A 27,515-nucleotide genomic window follows, 5' to 3' on the forward strand; every position below is an offset into this window, starting at 1 on the left:
GATTCCCGTCCAACGCAGAACTTTTGCACACCCACAATTCCCTGATGAAGAAATCTATCTATCTATCTATCTATCTATCTATCTATCTATCTATCTATCTATCTATCTATCTATCTATCTATCTATCTATCTATCTATCATCTATCTAATGTAACATCAGTTGTTACCTTATTGGAGATCAGTGTTGTACTAGATTGAGCCGCTAGAGGCAGAGTTTTCCCTCTTCATGGCTCCAGATGCTTTCCAGCATTGGTGGTATAGTGGTTAGCATAGCTGCCTTCCAAGCAGTTGACCCGGGTTCGATTCCCGGCCAACGCAGAACTTTTGCACACCCACAATTCCCTGATGAAGAAATCTATCTATCTATCTATCTATCTATCTATCTATCTATCTATCTATCTATCTATCTATCTATCTATCTATCTATCTATCTATCTATCTAATGTAACATCAGTTGTTACCTTATTGGAGATCAGTGTTGTACCAGATTGAGCCGCTAGAGGCAGAGTTTTCCCTCCTCATGGCTCCAGATGCTTTCCAGCGTTGGTGGTATAGTGGTTAGCATAGCTGCCTTCCAAGCAGTTGACCCGGGTTCGATTCCCGGCCAACGCAGCGCTTTTCCACACCCACAATTCCTTGCTGAAGAAATCTGTCTATCTATCTAATGTAACATCAATTGTTACCTTATTGGAGATCAGTGTTGTACCAGATTGACCCGCTAGAGGCAGAGTTTTCCCTCCTCGTTGCTCCAGATGTTTTCCGGTGTTGGTGGTATAGTGGTTAGCATATCTGCTAACCAAGCAGCTGTTCCAAGCAGTTGACCCGGGTTCGATTCCCGGCCAACGTAGCACTTTTGCACACCCACAATTCTGTCTATCTATCTATCTATCTATCTATCTATCTATCTATCTATCTACCTATCTATCTATCTATCTATCTATCTATCTATCTATCTATCTATCTATCTATCTATTCTAATGTAACATCAATTGTTACCTTATTGGAGATCAGTGTTGTACCAGATTGAGCCGCTAGAGGCAGAGTTTTCCCTCCTCATGGCTACAGATGTTTTCTGGTGTTAGTGGTATAGTGGTTAGCATAGCTGCCTTCCAAGCAGTTGACCCGGGTTCGGTTCCCGGCCAACGCAGCACTTTTCCACACCCACAATTCCTTGCTGAAGAAATCTGTCTATCTATCTAATGTAACATCAGTTGTTACTTTATTGGAGATCAGTGTTGTATTAGATTGAGCAGTCTGAGATCTGTCTGTCTATCTATCTATCTATCTATCTATCTATCTATCTATCTATCTATCTATCTATCTATCTATCTATCTATCTATCTAATGTAACATATATTGTTACCTTATTGGAGATCAGTGTTGTACCAGATTGACCCGCTAGATGCAGAGTTTTCCCTCCTCGTTGCTCCAGATGTTTTCCGGTGTTGGTGGTATAGTGGTTAGCATAGCTGCCTTCCAAGCAGTTGACCCGGGTTCGATTCCCGTCCAACGCAGCACTTTTCCACACCCACAATTCCTTGCTGAAGAAATCTGTCTATCTATCTAATGTAACATCAGTTGTTACTATATTGGAGATCAGTGTTGTATTAGATTGAGCCGTCTGAGATCTATCTATCTATCTATCTATCTATCTATCTATCTATCTATCTATCTATCTATCTATCTATCTATCTATCTATCTAATGTAACATCAATTGTTACCTTATTGGAGATCAGTGTTGTACCAGATTGACCCGCTAGAGGCAGAGTTTTCCCTCCTCGTTGCTCCCGATGTTTTCCGGTGTTGGTGGTATAGTGATTAGCATAGCTGCTAACCAAGCAACTGTTCCAAGCAGTTGACCCGGGTTCGATTCCCGGCCAACGTAGCACTTTTGCACACCCACAATTCTATCTATCTATCTATCTATCTATCTATCTATCTATCTATCTATCTATCTATCTATCTATCTATCTATCTATCTATCTATCTATCTAATGTAACATCAATTGTTACCTTATTGGAGATCAGTGTTGTACCAGATTGACCCGCTAGAGGCAGAGTTTTCCCTCCTCGTTGCTCCAGATGTTTTCCGGTGTTGGTGGTATAGTGGTTAGCATAGCTGCTAACCAAGCAGCTGTTCCAAGCAGTTGACCCGCGTTCGATTCCCGGCCAACGTAGCACTTTTGCACACCCACAATTCTATCTATCTATCTATCTATCTATCTATCTATCTATCTATCTATCTATCTATCTATCTATCTATCTATCTATCTATCTATCTATCTATCTATCTATCTAATGTAACATCAGTTGTTACCTTATTGGAGATCAGTGTTGTACCAGATTGAGCCGCTAGAGGCAGGGTTTTCCCTCCTCATGGCTCCAGATGCTTTCCAGCGTTGGTGGTATAGTGGTTAGCATAGCTGCCTTCCAAGCAGTTGACCCGGGTTCGATTCCCGGCCAACGCAGCACTTTTGCACACCCACAATTCTATCTATCTATCTATCTATCTATCTATCTATCTATCTATCTATCTATCTATCTATCTACCTATCTATCTAATGTAACATCAATTGTTACCTTATTGGAGATCAGTGTTGTACCAGATTGACCCGCTAGAGGCAGAGTTTTCCCTCCTCGTTGCTCCAGATTTTTTCCGGTGTTGGTGTTATAGTGGTTAGCATAGCTGCTAACCAAGCAGCTGTTCCAAGCAGTTGACCCGGGTTCGAATCCCGGCCAACGTAGCACTTTTGCACACCCACAATTCTATCTATCTATCTATCTATCTATCTATCTATCTATCTATCTATCTATCTATCTATCTATCTATCTATCTATCTAATGTAACATCAGTTGTTACCTTATTCGAGATCAGTGTTGTACCAGATTGAGCCGCTAGAGGCAGAGTTTTCCCTCCTCATGGCTCCAGATGCTTTCCAGCGTTGGTGGTATAGTGGTTAGCATAGCTGCCTTCCAAGCAGTTGACCCGGGTTCGATTCCCGGCCAACGCAGCACTTTTGCACACCCACTATTCTATCTATCTATCTATCTATCTATCTATCTATCTATCTATCTATCTATCTATCTATCTAATGTAACATCAAATGTTACCTTATTGGAGATCAGTGTTGTACCAGATTGACCCGCTAGAGGCAGAGTTTTCCCTCCTCGTTGCTCCAGATGTTTTCCGGTGTTGGTGGTATAGTGGTTAGCATAGCTGCTAACCAAGCAGCTGTTCCAAGCAGTTGACCCGGGTTCGAATCCCGGCCAACGTAGCACTTTTGCACACCCACAATTCTATCTATCTATCTATCTATCTATCTATCTATCTATCTATCTATCTATCTATCTATCTATCTATCTATCTGTCTGTCTATCTATCTATCTATCTATCTATCTATCTATCTATCTAATGTAAGATCAGTTGTTACCTTATTGGAGATCAGTGTTGTCCCAGATTGAGCCGCTAGAGGCAGAGTTTTCCCTCCTCGTTGCTACAGATGCTTTCCTGCGTTGGTGGTATAGTGTTTAACATAGCTGCCTTCCAAGCAGTTGACCCAGGTTCGATTCCCGGCCAACGCAACACTTTTCCACACCCACAATTCCCTGATGAAGAAATTAATCTGTCTGTATCTATCTATCTATCTATCTATCTATCTATCTATCTATCTATCTATCTGTCTATCTATCTATCTATCTATCTATCTATCTATCTATCTATCTAATGTAACATCAGTTGTTACCTTATTGGAGATCAGTGTTGTACCAGATTGAGCCGCTAGAGGCAGAGTTTTCCCTCCTCGTTGCTACAGATGCTTTCCTGCGTTGGTGGTATAGTGGTTAGCATAGCTGCCTTCCAAGCAGTTGACCCGGGTTCGATTCCCGGCCAACGCAGAACTTTTGCACACCCACAATTCCCTGATGAAGAAATCTATCTATCTATCTATCTATCTATCTATCTATCTATCTATCTATCTATGTATCTATCTATCTATCTATCTATCTATCTAATGTAACATCAATTGTTACCTTATTGGAGATCAGTGTTGTATCAGATTGAGCCGTCTGAGATCTGTCTGTCTGTCTATCTATCTATCTATCTATCTATCTATCTATCTATCTGTCTATCTATCTATCTATCTATCTATCTATCTATCTATCTATCTATCTATCTAATGTAACATCATTTGTTACCTTATTGGAGATCAGTGTTGTACCAGATTGAGCCGCTAGAGGCAGAGTTTTCCCTCTTCATGGCTCCAGATGCTTTCCTGCGTTGGTGGTATAGTGGTTAGCATAGCTGCCTTCCAAGCAATTGACCCGGGTTCGATTCCCGTCCAACGCAGAACTTTTGCACACCCACAATTCCCTGATGAAGAAATCTATCTATCTATCTATCTATCTATCTATCTATCTATCTATCTATCTATCTATCTATCTATCTATCTATCTATCATCTATCTAATGTAACATCAGTTGTTACCTTATTGGAGATCAGTGTTGTACTAGATTGAGCCGCTAGAGGCAGAGTTTTCCCTCTTCATGGCTCCAGATGCTTTCCAGCATTGGTGGTATAGTGGTTAGCATAGCTGCCTTCCAAGCAGTTGACCCGGGTTCGATTCCCGGCCAACGCAGAACTTTTGCACACCCACAATTCCCTGATGAAGAAATCTATCTATCTATCTATCTATCTATCTATCTATCTATCTATCTATCTATCTATCTATCTATCTATCTATCTATCTATCTATCTATCTATCTATCTAATGTAACATCAGTTGTTACCTTATTGGAGATCAGTGTTGTACCAGATTGAGCCGCTAGAGGCAGAGTTTTCCCTCCTCATGGCTCCAGATGCTTTCCAGCGTTGGTGGTATAGTGGTTAGCATAGCTGCCTTCCAAGCAGTTGACCCGGGTTCGATTCCCGGCCAACGCAGCGCTTTTCCACACCCACAATTCCTTGCTGAAGAAATCTGTCTATCTATCTAATGTAACATCAGTTGTTACCTTATTGGAGATCAGTGTTGTACCAGATTGAGCTGCTAGAGGCAGAGTTTTCCCTCCTCGTTGCCCTAAGTGAATTCCAGCGTTCGTGGTATAGTGTTTAGCATAGCTGCCTTTCAAGCAGTTGACCGGGGTTCGATTCCCGGCCAACGCAACACTTTTCCACACCCACAATTCCCTGATGAAGAAATCAATCTGTCTGTATCTATCTATCTATCTATCTATCTATCTATCTATCTATCTATCTATCTATCTATCTATCTATCTCTCTATCTATCTATCTATCTATCTATCTATCTATCTATCTATCTATCTATCTATCTATCTAATGTAACATCAGTTGTTACCTTATTGGAGATCAGTGTTGTACCAGATTGAGCCGCTAGAGGCAGAGTTTTCCCTCCTCGTTGCTCCGGATGCTTTCCTGCGTTGGTGGTATAGTGGTTAGCATAGCTGCCTTCCAAGCAGTTGACTTGGGTTCGATTCCCAGCCAACGCAGCGCTTTTGCACACCCACAATTCCCTGATGAAGAAATCAGTCTGTCTGTATCTATCTATCTATCTATCTATCTATCTATCTATCTATCTAATGTAACATCAATTGTTACCTTATTGGAGATCAGTGTTGTATCAGATTGAGCCGTCTGAGATCTGTCTGTCTGTCTATCTATCTATCTATCTATCTATCTATCTATCTATCTATCTATCTATCTATCTATCTATCTATCTATCTATCTATCTATCTATCTATCTAATGTAACATCATTTGTTACCTTATTGGAGATCAGTGTTGTATCAGATTGAGGCCTCTGAGATCTGTCTGTCTGTCTATCTATCTATCTATCTATCTATCTATCTATCTATCTATCTATCTATCTATCTATCTATCTATCTATCTATCTATCTCTCTAATGTAACATCATTTGTTACCTTATTGGAGATCAGTGTTGTACCAGATTGAGCCGCTAGAGGCAGAGTTTTCCCTCCTCGTTGCTCCAGATGCTTTCCTGCGTTGGTGGTATAGTGGTTAGCATAGCTGCCTTCCAAGCAGTTGACCCGGGTTCGATTCCCGGCCAACGCAGCACTTTTGCACACCCACAATTCCCTGATGAAGAAATCAGTCTGTCTGTATCTATCTATCTATCTATCTATCTATCTATCTATCTATCTATCTATCTATCTATCTATCTATCTATCTATCTATCTATCTAATTTAACATCAATTGTTACCTTATTGGAGATCAGTGTTGTACTAGATTGAGCCGCTAGAGGCAGAGTTGTCCCTCCTCATGGCTCCAGATGCTTTCCAGCGTTGGTGGTATAGTGGTTAGCATAGCTGCCTTCCAAGCAGTTGACCCGGGTTCGATTCCCGGCCAACGCAGCACTTTTCCACACACACAATTCCTTGTTGAAGAAATCTGTCTATCTATCTAATGTAACTTCAGTTGTTACTTTATTGGAGATCAGTGTTGTATCACATTGAGCCGTCTGATATCTGTCTATCTATCTATCTATCTATCTATCTATCTATCTATCTATCTATCTATCTATCTATCTATCTATCTATCTATCTATCTATCTGTCTATCTATCTATCTATCTATCTATCTATCTATCTATCTATCTATCTATCTATCTAATGTAACATCAATTGTTACCTTATTGGAGATCAGTGTTGTATCAGATTGAGCCGTCTGAGATCTGTCTGTGTGCCTATCTATCTATCTATCTATCTATCTATCTATCTATCTATCTATCTATCTATCTATCTATCTATCTATCTATCTATCTGTCTGTCTGTCTGTCTGTCTGTCTATCTATCTATCTATCTATCTATCTATCTATCTATCTATCTATCTATCTATCTATCTATCTATCTATCTATCTATCTATCTAATGTAACATCAATTGTTACCTTATTGGAGATCAGTGTTGTATCAGATTGAGCCGTCTGAGATCTGTCTGTGTGCCTATCTATCTATCTATCTATCTATCTATCTATCTATCTATCTATCTATCTATCTATCTATCTATCTATCTATCTATCTATCTATCTATCTATCTATCTATCTATCTAATGTAACATCAGTTGTTACCTTATTGGAGATCAATGTTGTACCAGATTGAGCCGCTAGAGGCAGAGTTTTCCCTCCTCGTTGCTCCAGATGTTTTCCAGCATTGGTGGTATAGTGTTTAACATAGCTGCCTTCCAAGCAGTTGACCCGGGTTCGATTCCCGGCCAACGCAGCACTTTTGCACACCCACAATTCCCTGATGAAGAAATCAGTCTGTCTGTATCTATCTATCTTTCTATCTATCTATCTATCTATCTATCTATCTATCTATCTATCTATCTATCTATCTATCTATCTATCTATCTATCTATCTATCTAATTTAACATCAGTTGTTACCTTATTGGAGATCAGTGTTGTACCAGATTGAGCCGCTAGAGGCAGAGTTGTCCCTCCTCATGGCTCCAGATGCTTTCCAGCGTTGGTGGTATAGTGTTTAGCGTAGCTGCCTTCCAAGCAGTTGACCCGGGTTCGATTCCCGGCCAACGCAGCACTTTTGCACACCCACAATTCCCTGATGAAGAAATCAGTCTGTCTGTATCTATCTATCTATCTATCTATCTATCTATCTATCTATCTATCTATCTATCTATCTATCTATCTATCTATCTATCTATCTATCTATCTAATTTAACATCAATTGTTACCTTATTGGAGATCAGTGTTGTACTAGATTGAGCCGCTAGAGGCAGAGTTGTCCCTCCTCATGGCTCCAGATGCTTTCCAGCGTTGGTGGTATAGTGGTTAGCATAGCTGCCTTCCAAGCAGTTGACCCGGGTTCGATTCCCGGCCAACGCAGCACTTTTCCACACACACAATTCCTTGTTGAAGAAATCTGTCTATCTATCTAATGTAACTTCAGTTGTTACTTTATTGGAGATCAGTGTTGTATCACATTGAGCCGTCTGATATCTGTCTATCTATCTATCTATCTACCTATCTATCTATCTATCTATCTATCTATCTATCTATCTATCTATCTGTCTATCTATCTATCTATCTATCTATCTATCTATCTATCTATCTATCTATCTATCTAATGTAACATCAATTGTTACCTTATTGGAGATCAGTGTTGTATCAGATTGAGCCGTCTGAGATCTGTCTGTGTGCCTATCTATCTATCTATCTATCTATCTATCTATCTATCTATCTATCTATCTATCTATCTATCTATCTATCTGTCTGTCTGTCTGTCTGTCTGTCTGTCTGTCTGTCTGTCTGTCTATCTATCTATCTATCTATCTATCTATCTATCTATCTATCTATCTATCTATCTATCTATCTAATGTAACATCAATTGTTACCTTATTGGAGATCAGTGTTGTATCAGATTGAGCCGTCTGAGATCTGTCTGTGTGCCTATCTATCTATCTATCTATCTATCTATCTATCTATCTATCTATCTATCTATCTATCTATCTATCTATCTATCTATCTAATGTAACATCAAATGTTACCTTATTGGAGATCAGTGTTGTACCAGATTGACCCGCTAGAGGCAGAGTTTTCCCTCCTCGTTGCTCCAGATGTTTTCCGGTGTTGGTGGTATAGTGGTTAGCATAGCTGCTAACCAAGCAGCTGTTCCAAGCAGTTGACCCGGGTTCGAATCCCGGCCAACGTAGCACTTTTGCACACCCACAATTCTATCTATCTATCTATCTATCTATCTATCTATCTATCTATCTATCTATCTATCTATCTATCTATCTATCTATCTATCTGTCTGTCTGTCTATCTATCTATCTATCTATCTATCTATCTATCTATCTAATGTAAGATCAGTTGTTACCTTATTGGAGATCAGTGTTGTCCCAGATTGAGCCGCTAGAGGCAGAGTTTTCCCTCCTCGTTGCTACAGATGCTTTCCTGCGTTGGTGGTATAGTGTTTAACATAGCTGCCTTCCAAGCAGTTGACCCGGGTTCGATTCCCGGCCAACGCAGCACTTTTCCACACACACAATTCCTTGTTGAAGAAATCTGTCTATCTATCTAATGTAACTTCAGTTGTTACTTTATTGGAGATCAGTGTTGTATCACATTGAGCCGTCTGATATCTGTCTATCTATCTATCTATCTACCTATCTATCTATCTATCTATCTATCTATCTATCTATCTATCTATCTGTCTATCTATCTATCTATCTATCTATCTATCTATCTATCTATCTATCTATCTATCTAATGTAACATCAATTGTTACCTTATTGGAGATCAGTGTTGTATCAGATTGAGCCGTCTGAGATCTGTCTGTGTGCCTATCTATCTATCTATCTATCTATCTATCTATCTATCTATCTATCTATCTATCTATCTATCTATCTATCTATCTGTCTGTCTGTCTGTCTGTCTGTCTGTCTGTCTGTCTGTCTGTCTATCTATCTATCTATCTATCTATCTATCTATCTATCTATCTATCTATCTATCTATCTATCTAATGTAACATCAATTGTTACCTTATTGGAGATCAGTGTTGTATCAGATTGAGCCGTCTGAGATCTGTCTGTGTGCCTATCTATCTATCTATCTATCTATCTATCTATCTATCTATCTATCTATCTATCTATCTATCTATCTATCTATCTATCTAATGTAACATCAAATGTTACCTTATTGGAGATCAGTGTTGTACCAGATTGACCCGCTAGAGGCAGAGTTTTCCCTCCTCGTTGCTCCAGATGTTTTCCGGTGTTGGTGGTATAGTGGTTAGCATAGCTGCTAACCAAGCAGCTGTTCCAAGCAGTTGACCCGGGTTCGAATCCCGGCCAACGTAGCACTTTTGCACACCCACAATTCTATCTATCTATCTATCTATCTATCTATCTATCTATCTATCTATCTATCTATCTATCTATCTATCTATCTATCTGTCTGTCTGTCTATCTATCTATCTATCTATCTATCTATCTATCTATCTAATGTAAGATCAGTTGTTACCTTATTGGAGATCAGTGTTGTCCCAGATTGAGCCGCTAGAGGCAGAGTTTTCCCTCCTCGTTGCTACAGATGCTTTCCTGCGTTGGTGGTATAGTGTTTAACATAGCTGCCTTCCAAGCAGTTGACCCGGGTTCGATTCCCGGCCAACGCAACACTTTTCCACACCCACAATTCCCTGATGAAGAAATTAATCTGTCTGTATCTATCTATCTATCTATCTATCTATCTATCTATCTATCTATCTATCTATCTATCTATCTATCTATCTATCTATCTATCTATCTAATGTAACATCAGTTGTTACCTTATTGGAGATCAGTGTTGTACCAGATTGAGCCGCTAGAGGCAGAGTTTTCCCTCCTCGTTGCTACAGATGCTTTCCTGCGTTGGTGGTATAGTGGTTAGCATAGCTGCCTTCCAAGCAGTTGACCCGGGTTCGATTCCCGGCCAACGCAGAACTTTTGCACACCCACAATTCCCTGATGAAGAAATCTATCTATCTATCTATCTATCTATCTATCTATCTATCTATCTATCTATCTATCTATCTATCTATCTAATGTAACATCAATTGTTACCTTATTGGAGATCAGTGTTGTATCAGATTGAGCCGTCTGAGATCTGTCTGTCTGTCTATCTATCTATCTATCTATCTATCTATCTATCTATCTATCTATCTATCTGTCTATCTATCTATCTATCTATCTATCTATCTATCTATCTATCTATCTATCTATCTATCTAATGTAACATCATTTGTTACCTTATTGGAGATCAGTGTTGTACCAGATTGAGCCGCTAGAGGCAGAGTTTTCCCTCTTCATGGCTCCAGATGCTTTCCTGCGTTGGTGGTATAGTGGTTAGCATAGCTGCCTTCCAAGCAATTGACCCGGGTTCGATTCCCGTCCAACGCAGAACTTTTGCACACCCACAATTCCCTGATGAAGAAATCTATCTATCTATCTATCTATCTATCTATCTATCTATCTATCTATCTATCTATCTATCTATCTATCTATCTATCTATCTATCATCTATATAATGTAACATCAGTTGTTACCTTATTGGAGATCAGTGTTGTACTAGATTGAGCCGCTAGAGGCAGAGTTTTCCCTCTTCATGGCTCCAGATGCTTTCCAGCATTGGTGGTATAGTGGTTAGCATAGCTGCCTTCCAAGCAGTTGACCCGGGTTCGATTCCCGGCCAACGCAGAACTTTTGCACACCCACAATTCCCTGATGAAGAAATCTATCTATCTATCTATCTATCTATCTATCTATCTATCTATCTATCTATCTATCTATCTATCTATCTATCTATCTATCTATCTATCTAATGTAACATCAGTTGTTACCTTATTGGAGATCAGTGTTGTACCAGATTGAGCCGCTAGAGGCAGAGTTTTCCCTCCTCATGGCTCCAGATGCTTTCCAGCGTTGGTGGTATAGTGGTTAGCATAGCTGCCTTCCAAGCAGTTGACCCGGGTTCGATTCCCGGCCAACGCAGCGCTTTTCCACACCCACAATTCCTTGCTGAAGAAATCTGTCTATCTATCTAATGTAACATCAGTTGTTACCTTATTGGAGATCAGTGTTGTACCAGATTGAGCTGCTAGAGGCAGAGTTTTCCCTCCTCGTTGCCCTAAGTGATTTCCAGCGTTCGTGGTATAGTGTTTAGCATAGCTGCCTTTCAAGCAGTTGACCGGGGTTCGATTCCCGGCCAACGCAACACTTTTCCACACCCACAATTCCCTGATGAAGAAATCAATCTGTCTGTATCTATCTATCTATCTATCTATCTATCTATCTATCTATCTATCTCTCTATCTATCTATCTATCTATCTATCTATCTATCTATCTAATGTAACATCAGTTGTTACCTTATTGGAGATCAGTGTTGTACCAGATTGAGCCGCTAGAGGCAGAGTTTTCCCTCCTCGTTGCTCCGGATGCTTTCCTGCGTTGGTGGTATAGTGGTTAGCATAGCTGCCTTCCAAGCAGTTGACTTGGGTTCGATTCCCAGCCAACGCAGCGCTTTTGCACACCCACAATTCCCTGATGAAGAAATCAGTCTGTCTGTATCTATCTATCTATCTATCTATCTATCTATCTATCTATCTATCTATCTAATGTAACATCAATTGTTACCTTATTGGAGATCAGTGTTGTATCAGATTGAGCCGTCTGAGATCTGTCTGTCTGTCTATCTATCTATCTATCTATCTATCTATCTATCTATCTATCTATCTATCTATCTATCTATCTATCTATCTATCTAATGTAACATCATTTGTTACCTTATTGGAGATCAGTGTTGTATCAGATTGAGCCGTCTGAGATCTGTCTGTCTGTCTATCTATCTATCTATCTATCTATCTATCTATCTATCTATCTATCTATCTATCTATCTATCTATCTATCTATCTATCTATCTATCTATCTATCTCTCTAATGTAACATCATTTGTTACCTTATTGGAGATCAGTGTTGTACCAGATTGAGCCGCTAGAGGCAGAGTTTTCCCTCCTCGTTGCTCCAGATGCTTTCCTGCGTTGGTGGTATAGTGGTTAGCATAGCTGCCTTCCAAGCAGTTGACCCGGGTTCGATTCCCGGCCAACGCAGCACTTTTGCACACCCACAATTCCCTGATGAAGAAATCAGTCTGTCTGTATCTATCTATCTATCTATCTATCTATCTATCTATCTATCTATCTATCTATCTATCTATCTATCTATCTATCTATCTATCTATCTATCTAATTTAACATCAATTGTTACCTTATTGGAGATCAGTGTTGTACTAGATTGAGCCGCTAGAGGCAGAGTTGTCCCTCCTCATGGCTCCAGATGCTTTCCAGCGTTGGTGGTATAGTGGTTAGCATAGCTGCCTTCCAAGCAGTTGACCCGGGTTCGATTCCCGGCCAACGCAGCACTTTTCCACACACACAATTCCTTGTTGAAGAAATCTGTCTATCTATCTAATGTAACTTCAGTTGTTACTTTATTGGAGATCAGTGTTGTATCACATTGAGCCGTCTGATATCTGTCTATCTATCTATCTATCTATCTATCTATCTATCTATCTATCTATCTATCTATCTATCTGTCTATCTATCTATCTATCTATCTATCTATCTATCTATCTATCTATCTATCTAATGTAACATCAATTGTTACCTTATTGGAGATCAGTGTTGTATCAGATTGAGCCGTCTGAGATCTGTCTGTGTGCCTATCTATCTATCTATCTATCTATCTATCTATCTATCTATCTATCTATCTATCTATCTATCTATCTATCTATCTATCTATCTATCTATCTATCTGTCTGTCTGTCTGTCTGTCTGTCTGTCTGTCTATCTATCTATCTATCTATCTATCTATCTATCTATCTATCTATCTATCTATCTATCTATCTATCTATCTATCTATCTATCTATCTAATGTAACATCAATTGTTACCTTATTGGAGATCAGTGTTGTATCAGATTGAGCCGTCTGAGATCTGTCTGTGTGCCTATCTATCTATCTATCTATCTATCTATCTATCTATCTATCTATCTATCTATCTATCTATCTATCTATCTATCTATCTATCTATCTATCTATCTATCTATCTATCTATCTATCTATCTAATGTAACATCAGTTGTTACCTTATTGGAGATCAATGTTGTACCAGATTGAGCCGCTAGAGGCAGAGTTTTCCCTCCTCGTTGCTCCAGATGTTTTCCAGCATTGGTGGTATAGTGTTTAACATAGCTGCCTTCCAAGCAGTTGACCCGGGTTCGATTCCCGGCCAACGCAGCACTTTTGCACACCCACAATTCCCTGATGAAGAAATCAGTCTGTCTGTATCTATCTATCTTTCTATCTATCTATCTATCTATCTATCTATCTATCTATCTATCTATCTATCTATCTATCTATCTATCTATCTATCTATCTAATTTAACATCAGTTGTTACCTTATTGGAGATCAGTGTTGTACCAGATTGAGCCGCTAGAGGCAGAGTTGTCCCTCCTCATGGCTCCAGATGCTTTCCAGCGTTGGTGGTATAGTGTTTAGCGTAGCTGCCTTCCAAGCAGTTGACCCGGGTTCGATTCCCGGCCAACGCAGCACTTTTGCACACCCACAATTCCCTGATGAAGAAATCAGTCTGTCTGTATCTATCTATCTATCTATCTATCTATCTATCTATCTATCTATCTATCTATCTATCTATCTATCTATCTATCTATCTATCTATCTATCTATCTATCTAATTTAACATCAATTGTTACCTTATTGGAGATCAGTGTTGTACTAGATTGAGCCGCTAGAGGCAGAGTTGTCCCTCCTCATGGCTCCAGATGCTTTCCAGCGTTGGTGGTATAGTGGTTAGCATAGCTGCCTTCCAAGCAGTTGACCCGGGTTTGATTCCCGGCCAACGCAGCACTTTTCCACACACACAATTCCTTGTTGAAGAAATCTGTCTATCTATCTAATGTAACTTCAGTTGTTACTTTATTGGAGATCAGTGTTGTATCACATTGAGCCGTCTGATATCTGTCTATCTATCTATCTATCTATCTATCTATCTATCTATCTATCTATCTATCTATCTATCTATCTATCTATCTATCTATCTATCTATCTATCTGTCTATCTATCTATCTATCTATCTATCTATCTATCTATCTATCTATCTATCTATCTATCTATCTATCTATCTAATGTAACATCAATTGTTACCTTATTGGAGATCAGTGTTGTATCAGATTGAGCCGTCTGAGATCTGTCTGTGTGCCTATCTATCTATCTATCTATCTATCTATCTATCTATCTATCTATCTATCTATCTATCTATCTATCTATCTATCTATCTATCTATCTGTCTGTCTGTCTGTCTGTCTGTCTGTCTGTCTATCTATCTATCTATCTATCTATCTATCTATCTATCTATCTATCTATCTAATGTAACATCAATTGTTACCTTATTGGAGATCAGTGTTGTATCAGATTGAGCCGTCTGAGATCTGTCTGTGTGCCTATCTATCTATCTATCTATCTATCTATCTATCTATCTATCTATCTATCTATCTATCTATCTATCTATCTATCTATCTATCTATCTATCTATCTATCTATCTAATGTAACATCAGTTGTTACCTTATTGGAGATCAATGTTGTACCAGATTGAGCCGCTAGAGGCAGAGTTTTCCCTCCTCGTTGCTCCAGATGTTTTCCAGCATTGGTGGTATAGTGTTTAACATAGCTGCCTTCCAAGCAGTTGACCCGGGTTCGATTCCCGGCCAACGCAGCACTTTTGCACACCCACAATTCCCTGATGAAGAAATCAGTCTGTCTGTATCTATCTATCTTTCTATCTATCTATCTATCTATCTATCTATCTATCTATCTATCTATCTATCTATCTATCTATCTATCTATCTATCTATCTATCTAATGTAACATCAATTGTTACCTTATTGGAGATCAGTGTTGTATCAGATTGAGCCGTCTGAGATCTGTCTGTGTGCCTATCTATCTATCTATCTATCTATCTATCTATCTATCTATCTATCTATCTATCTATCTATCTATCTATCTATCTATCTAATGTAACATCAGTTGTTACCTTATTGGAGATCAATGTTGTACCAGATTGAGCCGCTAGAGGCAGAGTTTTCCCTCCTCGTTGCTCCAGATGTTTTCCAGCATTGGTGGTATAGTGTTTAACATAGCTGCCTTCCAAGCAGTTGACCCGGGTTCGATTCCCGGCCAACGCAGCACTTTTGCACACCCACAATTCCCTGATGAAGAAATCAGTCTGTCTGTATCTATCTATCTTTCTATCTATCTATCTATCTATCTATCTATCTATCTATCTATCTATCTATCTATCTATCTATCTATCTATCTATCTATCTGTCTATCTATCTATCTATCTATCTATCTATCTATCTATCTATCTATCTATCTATCTATCTATCTATCTAATGTAACATCAATTGTTACCTTATTGGAGATCAGTGTTGTATCAGATTGAGCCGTCTGAGATCTGTCTGTGTGCCTATCTATCTATCTATCTATCTATCTATCTATCTATCTATCTATCTATCTATCTATCTATCTATCTATCTATCTATCTATCTATCTATCTATCTATCTGTCTGTCTGTCTGTCTGTCTGTCTGTCTATCTATCTATCTATCTATCTATCTATCTATCTATCTATCTATCTATCTATCTATCTATCTATCTATCTATCTAATGTAACATCAATTGTTACCTTATTGGAGATCAGTGTTGTATCAGATTGAGCCGTCTGAGATCTGTCTGTGTGCCTATCTATCTATCTATCTATCTATCTATCTATCTATCTATCTATCTATCTATCTATCTATCTATCTATCTATCTATCTATCTATCTATCTATCTATCTATCTATCTAATGTAACATCAGTTGTTACCTTATTGGAGATCAATGTTGTACCAGATTGAGCCGCTAGAGGCAGAGTTTTCCCTCCTCGTTGCTCCAGATGTTTTCCAGCATTGGTGGTATAGTGTTTAACATAGCTGCCTTCCAAGCAGTTGACCCGGGTTCGATTCCCGGCCAACGCAGCACTTTTGCACACCCACAATTCCCTGATGAAGAAATCAGTCTGTCTGTATCTATCTATCTTTCTATCTATCTATCTATCTATCTATCTATCTATCTATCTATCTATCTATCTATCTATCTATCTATCTATCTATCTATCTATCTATCTATCTAATTTAACATCAGTTGTTACCTTATTGGAGATCAGTGTTGTACCAGATTGAGCCGCTAGAGGCAGAGTTGTCCCTCCTCATGGCTCCAGATGCTTTCCAGCGTTGGTGGTATAGTGTTTAGCGTAGCTGCCTTCCAAGCAGTTGACCCGGGTTCGATTCCCGGCCAACGCAGCACTTTTGCACACCCACAATTCCCTGATGAAGAAATCAGTCTGTCTGTATCTATCTATCTATCTATCTATCTATCTATCTATCTATCTATCTATCTATCTATCTATCTATCTATCTATCTATCTATCTATCTATCTATCTATCTATCTAATTTAACATCAATTGTTACCTTATTGGAGATCAGTGTTGTACTAGATTGAGCCGCTAGAGGCAGAGTTGTCCCTCCTCATGGCTCCAGATGCTTTCCAGCGTTGGTGGTATAGTGGTTAGCATAGCTGCCTTCCAAGCAGTTGACCCGGGTTCGATTCCCGGCCAACGCAGCACTTTTCCACACACACAATTCCTTGTTGAAGAAATCTGTCTATCTATCTAATGTAACTTCAGTTGTTACTTTATTGGAGATCAGTGTTGTATCACATTGAGCCGTCTGATATCTGTCTATCTATCTATCTATCTATCTATCTATCTATCTATCTATCTATCTATCTATCTATCTATCTATCTGTCTATCTGTCTATCTATCTATCTATCTATCTATCTATCTATCTATCTATCTATCTATCTATCTATCTATCTATCTATCTAATGTAACATCAATTGTTACCTTATTGGAGATCAGTGTTGTATCAGATTGAGCCGTCTGAGATCTGTCTGTGTGCCTATCTATCTATCTATCTATCTATCTATCTATCTATCTATCTATCTATCTATCTATCTATCTATCTATCTATCTGTCTGTCTGTCTGTCTGTCTGTCTGTCTGTCTATCTATCTATCTATCTATCTATCTATCTATCTATCTATCTATCTATCTATCTATCTATCTATCTATCTATCTATCTAATGTAACATCAATTGTTACCTTATTGGAGATCAGTGTTGTATCAGATTGAGCCGTCTGAGATCTGTCTGTGTGCCTATCTATCTATCTATCTATCTATCTATCTATCTATCTATCTATCTATCTATCTATCTATCTATCTATCTATCTATCTATCTATCTATCTATCTATCTATCTATCTAATGTAACATCAGTTGTTACCTTATTGGAGATCAATGTTGTACCAGATTGAGCCGCTAGAGGCAGAGTTTTCCCTCCTCGTTGCTCCAGATGTTTTCCAGCATTGGTGGTATAGTGTTTAACATAGCTGCCTTCCAAGCAGTTGACCCGGGTTCGATTCCCGGCCAACGCAGCACTTTTGCACACCCACAATTCCCTGATGAAGAAATCAGTCTGTCTGTATCTATCTATCTTTCTATCTATCTATCTATCTATCTATCTATCTATCTATCTATCTATCTATCTATCTATCTATCTATCTATCTATCTATCTATCTATCTATCTATCTATCTAATTTAACATCAGTTGTTACCTTATTGGAGATCAGTGTTGTACCAGATTGAGCCGCTAGAGGCAGAGTTGTCCCTCCTCATGGCTCCAGATGCTTTCCAGCGTTGGTGGTATAGTGTTTAGCGTAGCTGCCTTCCAAGCAGTTGACCCGGGTTCGTTTCCCGGCCAACGCAACACTTTTCCACACCCACAATTCCTTGCTGAAGAAATCTGTCTATCTATCTAATGTAACTTCAGTTGTTACTTTATTGGAGATCAGTGTTGTATCAGATTGAGCCGTCTGATATCTGTCTATCTATCTATCTATCTATCTATCTATCTATCTATCTATCTATCTATCTATCTATCTATCTATCTATCTATCTATCTATCTATCTATCTATCTATCTATCTATCTATCTATCTAATGTAACATCAATTGTTACCTTATTGGAGATCAGTGTTGTACCAGATTGACCCGCTAGAGGCAGAGTTTCCCCTCCTCGTTGCTCCACATGTTTTCCGGTGTTGGTGGTATAGTGGTTAGCATAGCTGCTAACCAAGCAGCTGTTCCAAGCAGTTCATCAGTGTTCGATTCCCGGCCAACGTAGCACTTTTGCACACCCACAATTCTATCTATCTATCTATCTATCTATCTATCTATCTATCTATCTATCTATCTATCTATCTATCTATCTATCTATCTATCTATCTATCTATCTATCTAATTTAACATCAATTGTTACCTTATTGGAGATCAGTGTTGTACCAGATTGAGCCGCTAGAGGCAGAGTTGTCCCTCCTCATGGCTCCAGATGCTTTCCAGCGTTGGTGGTATAGTGGTTAGCATAGCTGCCTTCCAAGCAGTTGACCCGGGTTCGATTCCCGGCCAACGCAGCACTTTTCCACACACACAATTCCTTGTTGAAGAAATCTGTCTATCTATCTAATGTAACTTCAGTTGTTACTTTATTGGAGATCAGTGTTGTATCACATTGAGCCGTCTGATATCTGTCTATCTATCTATCTATCTATCTATCTATCTATCTATCTATCTATCTATCTATCTATCTATCTATCTATCTATCTATCTATCTATCTAATGTAACATCAATTGTTACCTTATTGGAGATCAGTGTTGTATCAGATTGAGCCGTCTGAGATCTGTCTGTGTGCCTATCTATCTATCTATCTATCTATCTATCTATCTATCTATCTATCTATCTATCTATCTATCTGTCTGTCTGTCTGTCTGTCTGTCTGTCTGTCTGTCTGTCTATCTATCTATCTATCTATCTATCTATCTATCTATCTATCTATCTATCTATCTATCTATCTAATGTAACATCAATTGTTACCTTATTGGAGATCAGTGTTGTATCAGATTGAGCCGTCTGAGATCTGTCTGTGTGCCTATCTATCTATCTATCTATCTATCTATCTATCTATCTATCTATCTATCTATCTATCTATCTATCTATCTATCTATCTATCTATCTATCTATCTATCTATCTATCTATCTATCTATCTATCTAATGTAACATCAGTTGTTACCTTATTGGAGATCAATGTTGTACAAGATTGAGCCGCTAGAGGCAGAGTTTTCCCTCCTCGTTGCTCCAGATGTTTTCCAGCATTGGTGGTATAGTGTTTAACATAGCTGCCTTCCAAGCAGTTGACCCGGGTTCGATTCCCGGCCAACGCAGCACTTTTGCACACCCACAATTCCCTGATGAAGAAATCAGTCTGTCTGTATCTATCTATCTTTCTATCTATCTATCTATCTATCTATCTATCTATCTATCTATCTATCTATCTATCTATCTATCTATCTATCTATCTAATTTAACATCAGTTGTTACCTTATTGGAGATCAATGTTGTACCAGATTGAGCCGCTAGAGGCAGAGTTGTCCCTCCTCATGGCTCCAGATGCTTTCCAGCGTTGGTGGTATAGTGGTTAGCGTAGCTGCCTTCCAAGCAGTTGACCCGGGTTCATTTCCCGGCCAACGCAACACTTTTCCACACCCACAATTCCTTGCTGAAGAAATCTGTCTATCTATCTAATGTAACTTCAGTTGTTACTTTATTGGAGATCAGTGTTGTATCAGATTGAGCCGTCTGATATCTGTCTATCTATCTATCTATCTATCTATCTATCTATCTATCTATCTATCTATCTATCTATCTATCTGTCTATCTATCTATCTAATGTAACATCAATTGTTACCTTATTGGAGATCAGTGTTGTACCAGATTGACCCGCTAGAGGCAGAGTTTCCCCTCCTCGTTGCTCCACATGTTTTCCGGTGTTGGTGGTATAGTGGTTAGCATAGCTGCTAACCAAGCAGCTGTTCCAAGCAGTTCATCAGTGTTCGATTCCCGGCCAACGTAGCACTTTTGCACACCCACAATTCTATCTATCTATCTATCTATCTATCTATCTATCTATCTATCTATCTATCTATCTATCTATCTATCTATCTATCTAATGTAACATCAATTGTTACCTTATTGGAGATCAGTGTTGTATCAGATTGAGCCGTCTGAGATCTGTCTGTGTGTCTATCTATCTATCTATCTATCTATCTATCTATCTATCTATCTATCTATCTATCTATCTATCTATCTATCTATCTGTCTATCTATCTATCTATCTATCTATCTATCTAATGTAACATCAGTTGTTACCTTATTGGAGATCAATGTTGTACCAGATTGAGCCGCTAGAGGCAGAGTTTTCCCTCCTCGTTGCTCCAGATGTTTTCCAGCATTGGTGGTATAGTGTTTAACATAGCTGCCTTCCAAGCAGTTGACCCGGGTTCGATTCCCGGCCAACGCAGCACTTTTGCACACCCACAATTCCCTGATGAAGAAATCAGTCTGTCTGTATCTATCTATCTATCTATCTATCTATCTATCTATCTATCTATCTATCTATCTATCTATCTATCTATCTATCTAATTTAACATCAGTTGTTACCTTATTGGAGATCAGTGTTGTACCAGATTGAGCCGCTAGAGGCAGAGTTGTCCCTCCTCATGGCTCCAGATGCTTTCCAGCGTTGGTGCTATAGTGGTTAGCATAGCTGCCTTCCAAGCAGTTGACCCGGGTTCGATTCCCGGCCAACGCAGCACTTTTCCACAAACACAATTCCTTGTTGAAGAAATCTGTCTATCTATCTAATGTAACTTCAGTTGTTACTTTATTGGAGATCAGTGTTGTATCAGATTGAGCCGTCTGACATCTATCTATCTATCTATCTATCTATCTATCTATCTATCTATCTATCTATCTGTCTATCTATCTATCTATCTATCTATCTATCTATCTATCTAATGTAACATCAATTGTTACCTTATTGGAGATCAGTGTTGTACCAGATTGACCCGCTAGAGGCAGAGTTTCCCCTCCTCGTTGCTCCACATGTTTTCCGGTGTTGGTGGTATAGTGGTTAGCATAGCTGTTAACCAAGCAGCTGTTCCAAGCAGTTGATCCGGGTTTGATTCCCGGCCAACGTAGCACTTTTGCACCCCCACAATTCTATCTATCTATCTATCTATCTATCTATCTATCTATCTATCTATCTATCTATCTATCTATCTATCTATCTATCTATCTATCTATCTATCTAATGTAACATCAGTTGTTACCTTATTGGAGATCAGTGTTGTACCAGATTGAGCCGCTAGAGGCAGAGTTTTCCCTCCTCATGGCTCCAGATGCTTTCCAGCGTTGGTGGTATAGTGGTTGGCATAGCTGCCTTCCAAGCAGTTGACCCCGGTTCGATTCCAGGCCAACGCAGCGCTTTTCCACACCCACAATTCCTTGCTGAAGAAATCTGTCTATCTATCTAATGTAACATCAGTTGTTACCTTATTGGAGATCAGTGTTGTACCAGATTGAGCTGCTAGACGCAGAGTTTTCCCTCCTCGTTGCTCTAAACGTTTTCCAGCGTTCATGGTATAGTGTTTAGCATAGCTGCCTTTCAAGAAGTTGACCGCGGTTCGATTCCCGGCCAACGCAACACTTTTCCACACCCACAATTCCCTGATGAAGAAATCAATCTATGTATCTATCTATCTATCTATCTATCTATCTATCTATCTATCTATCTATCTATCTATCTATCTATCTATCTATCTAATGTAACATCAATTGTAACCTTATTGGAGATCAGTGTTGTATCAGATTGAGCCGTCGGAGATCTGTCTGTGTGTCTATCTATCTATCTATCTATCTATCTATCTATCTATCTATCTATCTATCTATCTATCTATCTATCTATCTAATGTAACATCAGTTGTTACCTTATTGGAGATCAATGTTGTACCAGATTGAGCCGCTAGAGGCAGAGTTTTCCCTCCTCGTTGCTCCAGATGTTTTCCAGCATTGGTGGTATAGTGTTTAACATAGCTGCCTTCCAAGCAGTTGACCCGGGTTCGATTCCCGGCCAACGCAGCACTTTTGCACACCCACAATTCCCTGATGAAGAAATCAGTCTGTCTGTATCTATCTATCTATCTATCTATCTATCTATCTATCTATCTATCTATCTATCTATCTATCTATCTAATTTAACATCAGTTGTTACCTTATTGGAGATCAGTGTTGTACCAGATTGAGCCGCTAGAGGCAGAGTTGTCCCTCCTCATGGCTCCAGATGCTTTCCAGCGTTGGTGGTATAGTGGTTAGCATCGCTGTTAACCAAGCAGCTGTTCCAAGCAGTTGATCCGGGTTTGATTCCCGGCCAACGTAGCACTTTTGCACCCCCACAATTCTATCTATCTATCTATCTATCTATCTATCTATCTATCTATCTATCTATCTATCTATCTATCTATCTATCTATCTATCTATCTATCTATCTATCTATCTATCTATCTATCTAATGTAACATCAGTTGTTACCTTATTGGAGATCAGTGTTGTACCAGATTGAGCCGCTAGAGGCAGAGTTTTCCCTCCTCATGGCTCCAGATGCTTTCCAGCGTTGGTGGTATAGTGGTTAGCATAGCTGCCTTCCAAGCAGTTGACCCGGGTTCGATTCCCGGCCAACGCAGCGCTTTTCCACACCCACAATTCCTTGCTGAAGAAATCTGTCTATCTATCTAATGTAACATCAGTTGTTACTTTATTGGAGATCAGTGTTGTATCAGATTGAGCCGTCTGAGATCTGTCTGTGTGTCTATCTATCTATCTATCTATCTATCTATCTATCTATCTATCTATCTATCTATCTATCTATCTAATGTACCATCAGTTTTTACCTTATTGGAGATCAATGTTGTACCAGATTGAGCCGCTAGAGGCAGAGTTTTCCCTCCTCGTTGCTCCAGATGTTTTCCAGCATTGGTGGTATAGTGTTTAACATAGCTGCCTTCCAAGCAGTTGACCCGGGTTCGATTCCCGGCCAACGCAGCACTTTTGCACACCCACAATTCCCTGATGAAGAAATCAGTCTGTCTGTATCTATCTATCTATCTATCTATCTATCTATCTATCTATCTATCTATCTATCTATCTATCTATCTATCTATCTATCTATCTATCTATCTATCTATCTATCTATCTAATTTAACATCAGTTGTTACCTTATTGGAGATCAGTGTTGTACCAGATTGAGCCGCTAGAGGCAGAGTTGTCCCTCCTCATGGCTCCAGCTGCTTTCCAGCGTTGGTGGTATAGTGGTTAGCATAGCTGCCTTCCAAGCAGTTGACCCGGGTTCGATTCCCGGCCAACGCAGCACTTTTCCACACACACAATTCCTTGTTGAAGAAATCTGTCTATCTATCTAATGTAACTTCAGTTGTTACTTTATTGGAGATCAGTGTTGTATCAGATTGAGCCGTCTGATATCTGTCTATCTATCTATCTATCTATCTATCTATCTATCTATCTATCTATCTATCTATCTATCTAATGTAACATCAATTGTTACCTTATTGGAGATCAGTGTTGTACCAGATTGACCCGCTAGAGGCAGAGTTTCCCCTCCTCGTTGCTCCACATGTTTTCCGGTGTTGGTGGTATAGTGGTTAGCCTAGCTGTTAACCAAGCAGCTGTTCCAAGCAGTTGATCCGGGTTTGATTCCCGGCCAACGTAGCACTTTTGCACCCCCACAATTCTATCTATCTATCTATCTATCTATCTATCTATCTATCTATCTATCTATCTATCTATCTATCTATCTATCTATCTATCTATCTAATGTAACATCAATTGTTACCTTATTGGAGATCAGTGTTGTATCAGATTGAGCCGTCTGAGATCTGTCTGTGTGTCTATCTATCTATCTATCTATCTATCTATCTATCTATCTATCTATCTATCTATCTATCTATCTATCTGTCTATCTATCTATCTATCTATCTATCTATCTAATGTAACATCAGTTGTTACCTTATTGGAGATCAATGTTGTACCAGATTGAGCCGCTAGAGGCAGAGTTTTCCCTCCTCGTTGCTCCAGATGTTTTCCAGCATTGGTGGTATAGTGTTTAACATAGCTGCCTTCCAAGCAGTTGACCCGGGTTCGATTCCCGGCCAACGCAGCACTTTTGCACACCCACAATTCCCTGATGAAGAAATCAGTCTGTCTGTATCTATCTATCTATCTATCTATCTATCTATCTATCTATCTATCTATCTATCTATCTATCTATCTATCTAATGTAACATCAGTTGTTACCTTATTGGAGATCAGTGTTGTACCAGATTGAGCCGCTAGAGGCAGAGTTTTCCCTCCTCATGGCTCCAGATGCTTTCCAGCGTTGGTGGTATAGTGGTTAGCATAGCTGCCTTCCAAGCAGTTGACCCGGGTTCGATTCCAGGCCAACGCAGCGCTTTTCCACACCCACAATTCCTTGCTGAAGAAATCTGTCTATCTATCTAATGTAACATCAGTTGTTACCTTATTGGAGATCAGTGTTGTACCAGATTGAGCTGCTAGACGCAGAGTTTTCCCTCCTCGTTGCTCTAAACGTTTTCCAGCGTTCATGGCATAGTGTTTAGCATAGCTGCCTTTCAAGAAGTTGACCGCGGTTCGATTCCCGGCCAACGCAACACTTTTCCACACACACAATTCCCTGATGAAGAAATCAATCTATGTATCTATCTATCTATCTATCTATCTATCTATCTATCTATCTATCTATCTATCTATCTATCTATCTATCTATCTAATGTAACATCAATTGTAACCTTATTGGAGATCAGTGTTGTATCAGATTGAGCCGTCTGAGATCTGTCTGTGTGTCTATCTATCTATCTATCTATCTATCTATCTATCTATCTATCTATCTATCTATCTATCTATCTATCTATCTATCTATCTATCTATCTATCTATCTAATTTAACATCAGTTGTTACCTTATTGGAGATCAGTGTTGTACCAGATTGAGCCGCTAGAGGCAGAGTTGTCCCTCCTCATGGCTCCAGATGCTTTCCAGCGTTGGTGGTATAGTGGTTAGCATAGCTGTTAACCAAGCAGCTGTTCCAAGCAGTTGATCCGGGTTTGATTCCCGGCCAACGTAGCACTTTTGCACCCCCACAATTCTATCTATCTATCTATCTATCTATCTATCTATCTATCTATCTATCTATCTATCTATCTATCTATCTATCTATCTATCTATCTATCTATCTATCTATCTATCTAATGTAACATCAATTGTTACCTTATTGGAGATCAGTGTTGTACCAGATTGACCCGCTAGAGGCAGAGTTTCCCCTCCTCGTTGCTCCACATGTTTTCCGGTGTTGGTGGTATAGTGGTTAGCATAGCTGTTAACCAAGCAGCTGTTCCAAGCAGTTGATCCGGGTTTGATTCACGGCCAACGTAGCACTTTTGCACCCCCACAATTCTATCTATCTATCTATCTATCTATCTATCTATCTATCTATCTATCTATCTATCTATCTATCTATCTATCTATCTATCTAATGTAACATCAGTTGTTACCTTATTGGAGATCAGTGTTGTACCAGATTGAGCCGCTAGAGGCAGAGTTTTCCCTCCTCATGGCTCCAGATGCTTTCCAGCGTTGGTGGTATAGTGGTTAGCATAGCTGCCTTCCAAGCAGTTGACCCGGGTTTGATTCCCGGCCAACGCAGCGCTTTTCCACACCCACAATTCCTTGCTGAAGAAATCTGTCTATCTATCTAATGTAACATCAGTTGTTACCTTATTGGAGATCAGTGTTGTATCAGATTGAGCCGTCTGAGATCTGTCTGTGTGTGTGTCTATCTATCTATCTATCTATCTATCTATCTATCTATCTATCTATCTATCTATCTATCTATCTATCTATCTATCTAATGTACCATCAGTTTTTACCTTATTGGAGATCAATGTTGTACCAGATTGAGCCGCTAGAGGCAGAGTTTTCCCTCCTCGTTGCTCCAGATGTTTTCCAGCATTGGTGGTATAGTGTTTAACATAGCTGCCTTCCAAGCAGTTGACCCGGGATCGATTCCCGGCCAACGCAGCACTTTTGCACACCCACAATTCCCTGATGAAGAAATCAGTCTGTCTGTATCTATCTATCTATCTATCTATCTATCTATCTATCTATCTATCTATCTATCTATCTATCTATCTATCTATCTAATTTAACATCAGTTGTTACCTTATTGGAGATCAGTGTTGTACCAGATTGAGCCGCTAGAGGCAGAGTTGTCCCTCCTCATGGCTCCAGATGCTTTCCAGCGTTGGTGGTATAGTGGTTAGCATAGCTGCCTTCCAAGCAGTTGACCCGGGTTCGATTCCCGGCTAACGCAGCACTTTTCCACACACACAATTCCTTGTTGAAGAAATCTGTCTATCTATCTAATGTAACTTCAGTTGTTACTTTATTGGAGATCAGTGTTGTATCAGATTGAGCCGTCTGATATCTGTCTATCTATCTATCTATCTATCTATCTATCTATCTATCTATCTATCTATCTATCTATCTATCTATCTAATGTAACATCAATTGTTACCTTATTGGAGATCAGTGTTGTACCAGATTGACCCGCTAGAGGCAGAGTTTCCCCTCTTCGTTGCTCCACATGTTTTCCGGTGTTGGTGGTATAGTGGTTAGCCTAGCTGTTAACCAAGCAGCTGTTCCAAGCAGTTGATCCGGGTTTGATTCCCGGCCAACGTAGCACTTTTGCACCCCCACAATTCTATCTATCTATCTATCTATCTATCTATCTATCTATCTATCTATCTATCTATCTATCTATCTATCTATCT

At 39.3% G+C, this 27,515-nt stretch overlaps 10 non-coding genes across 10 annotated transcripts; all 10 read left to right on the forward strand.

Moving 5' to 3' along the window:
* Positions 1-6,313: 6,313 nt before the first annotated feature.
* trnag-ucc lies at positions 6,314-6,385 on the forward strand. The gene has a single exon. It is a non-coding gene; the product is annotated as a tRNA-Gly (tRNA).
* Positions 6,386-7,802: 1,417 nt separating this feature from the next.
* On the forward strand, positions 7,803-7,874 carry trnag-ucc. Its single transcript has one exon. It is a non-coding gene; the product is annotated as a tRNA-Gly (tRNA).
* A 2,522-nt stretch (positions 7,875-10,396) lies between these two features.
* Positions 10,397-10,468, forward strand: trnag-ucc. Its single transcript has one exon. It is a non-coding gene; the product is annotated as a tRNA-Gly (tRNA).
* Positions 10,469-11,446: 978 nt separating this feature from the next.
* Positions 11,447-11,518, forward strand: trnag-ucc. The gene has a single exon. It is a non-coding gene; the product is annotated as a tRNA-Gly (tRNA).
* Positions 11,519-12,562: 1,044 nt separating this feature from the next.
* Positions 12,563-12,634, forward strand: trnag-ucc. The gene has a single exon. It is a non-coding gene; the product is annotated as a tRNA-Gly (tRNA).
* A 236-nt stretch (positions 12,635-12,870) lies between these two features.
* On the forward strand, positions 12,871-12,942 carry trnag-ucc. Its single transcript has one exon. It is a non-coding gene; the product is annotated as a tRNA-Gly (tRNA).
* A 4,249-nt stretch (positions 12,943-17,191) lies between these two features.
* trnag-ucc lies at positions 17,192-17,263 on the forward strand. Its single transcript has one exon. It is a non-coding gene; the product is annotated as a tRNA-Gly (tRNA).
* Positions 17,264-19,099: 1,836 nt separating this feature from the next.
* On the forward strand, positions 19,100-19,171 carry trnag-ucc. Its single transcript has one exon. It is a non-coding gene; the product is annotated as a tRNA-Gly (tRNA).
* Positions 19,172-23,264: 4,093 nt separating this feature from the next.
* Positions 23,265-23,336, forward strand: trnag-ucc. The gene has a single exon. It is a non-coding gene; the product is annotated as a tRNA-Gly (tRNA).
* Positions 23,337-23,947: 611 nt separating this feature from the next.
* On the forward strand, positions 23,948-24,019 carry trnag-ucc. Its single transcript has one exon. It is a non-coding gene; the product is annotated as a tRNA-Gly (tRNA).
* The last annotated feature ends 3,496 nt before the right edge of the window (positions 24,020-27,515 follow it).

Source organism: Pygocentrus nattereri, chromosome 17, assembly GCF_015220715.1.
Source record: "Pygocentrus nattereri isolate fPygNat1 chromosome 17, fPygNat1.pri, whole genome shotgun sequence".
Taxonomy (NCBI): domain Eukaryota; kingdom Metazoa; phylum Chordata; class Actinopteri; order Characiformes; family Serrasalmidae; genus Pygocentrus; species Pygocentrus nattereri.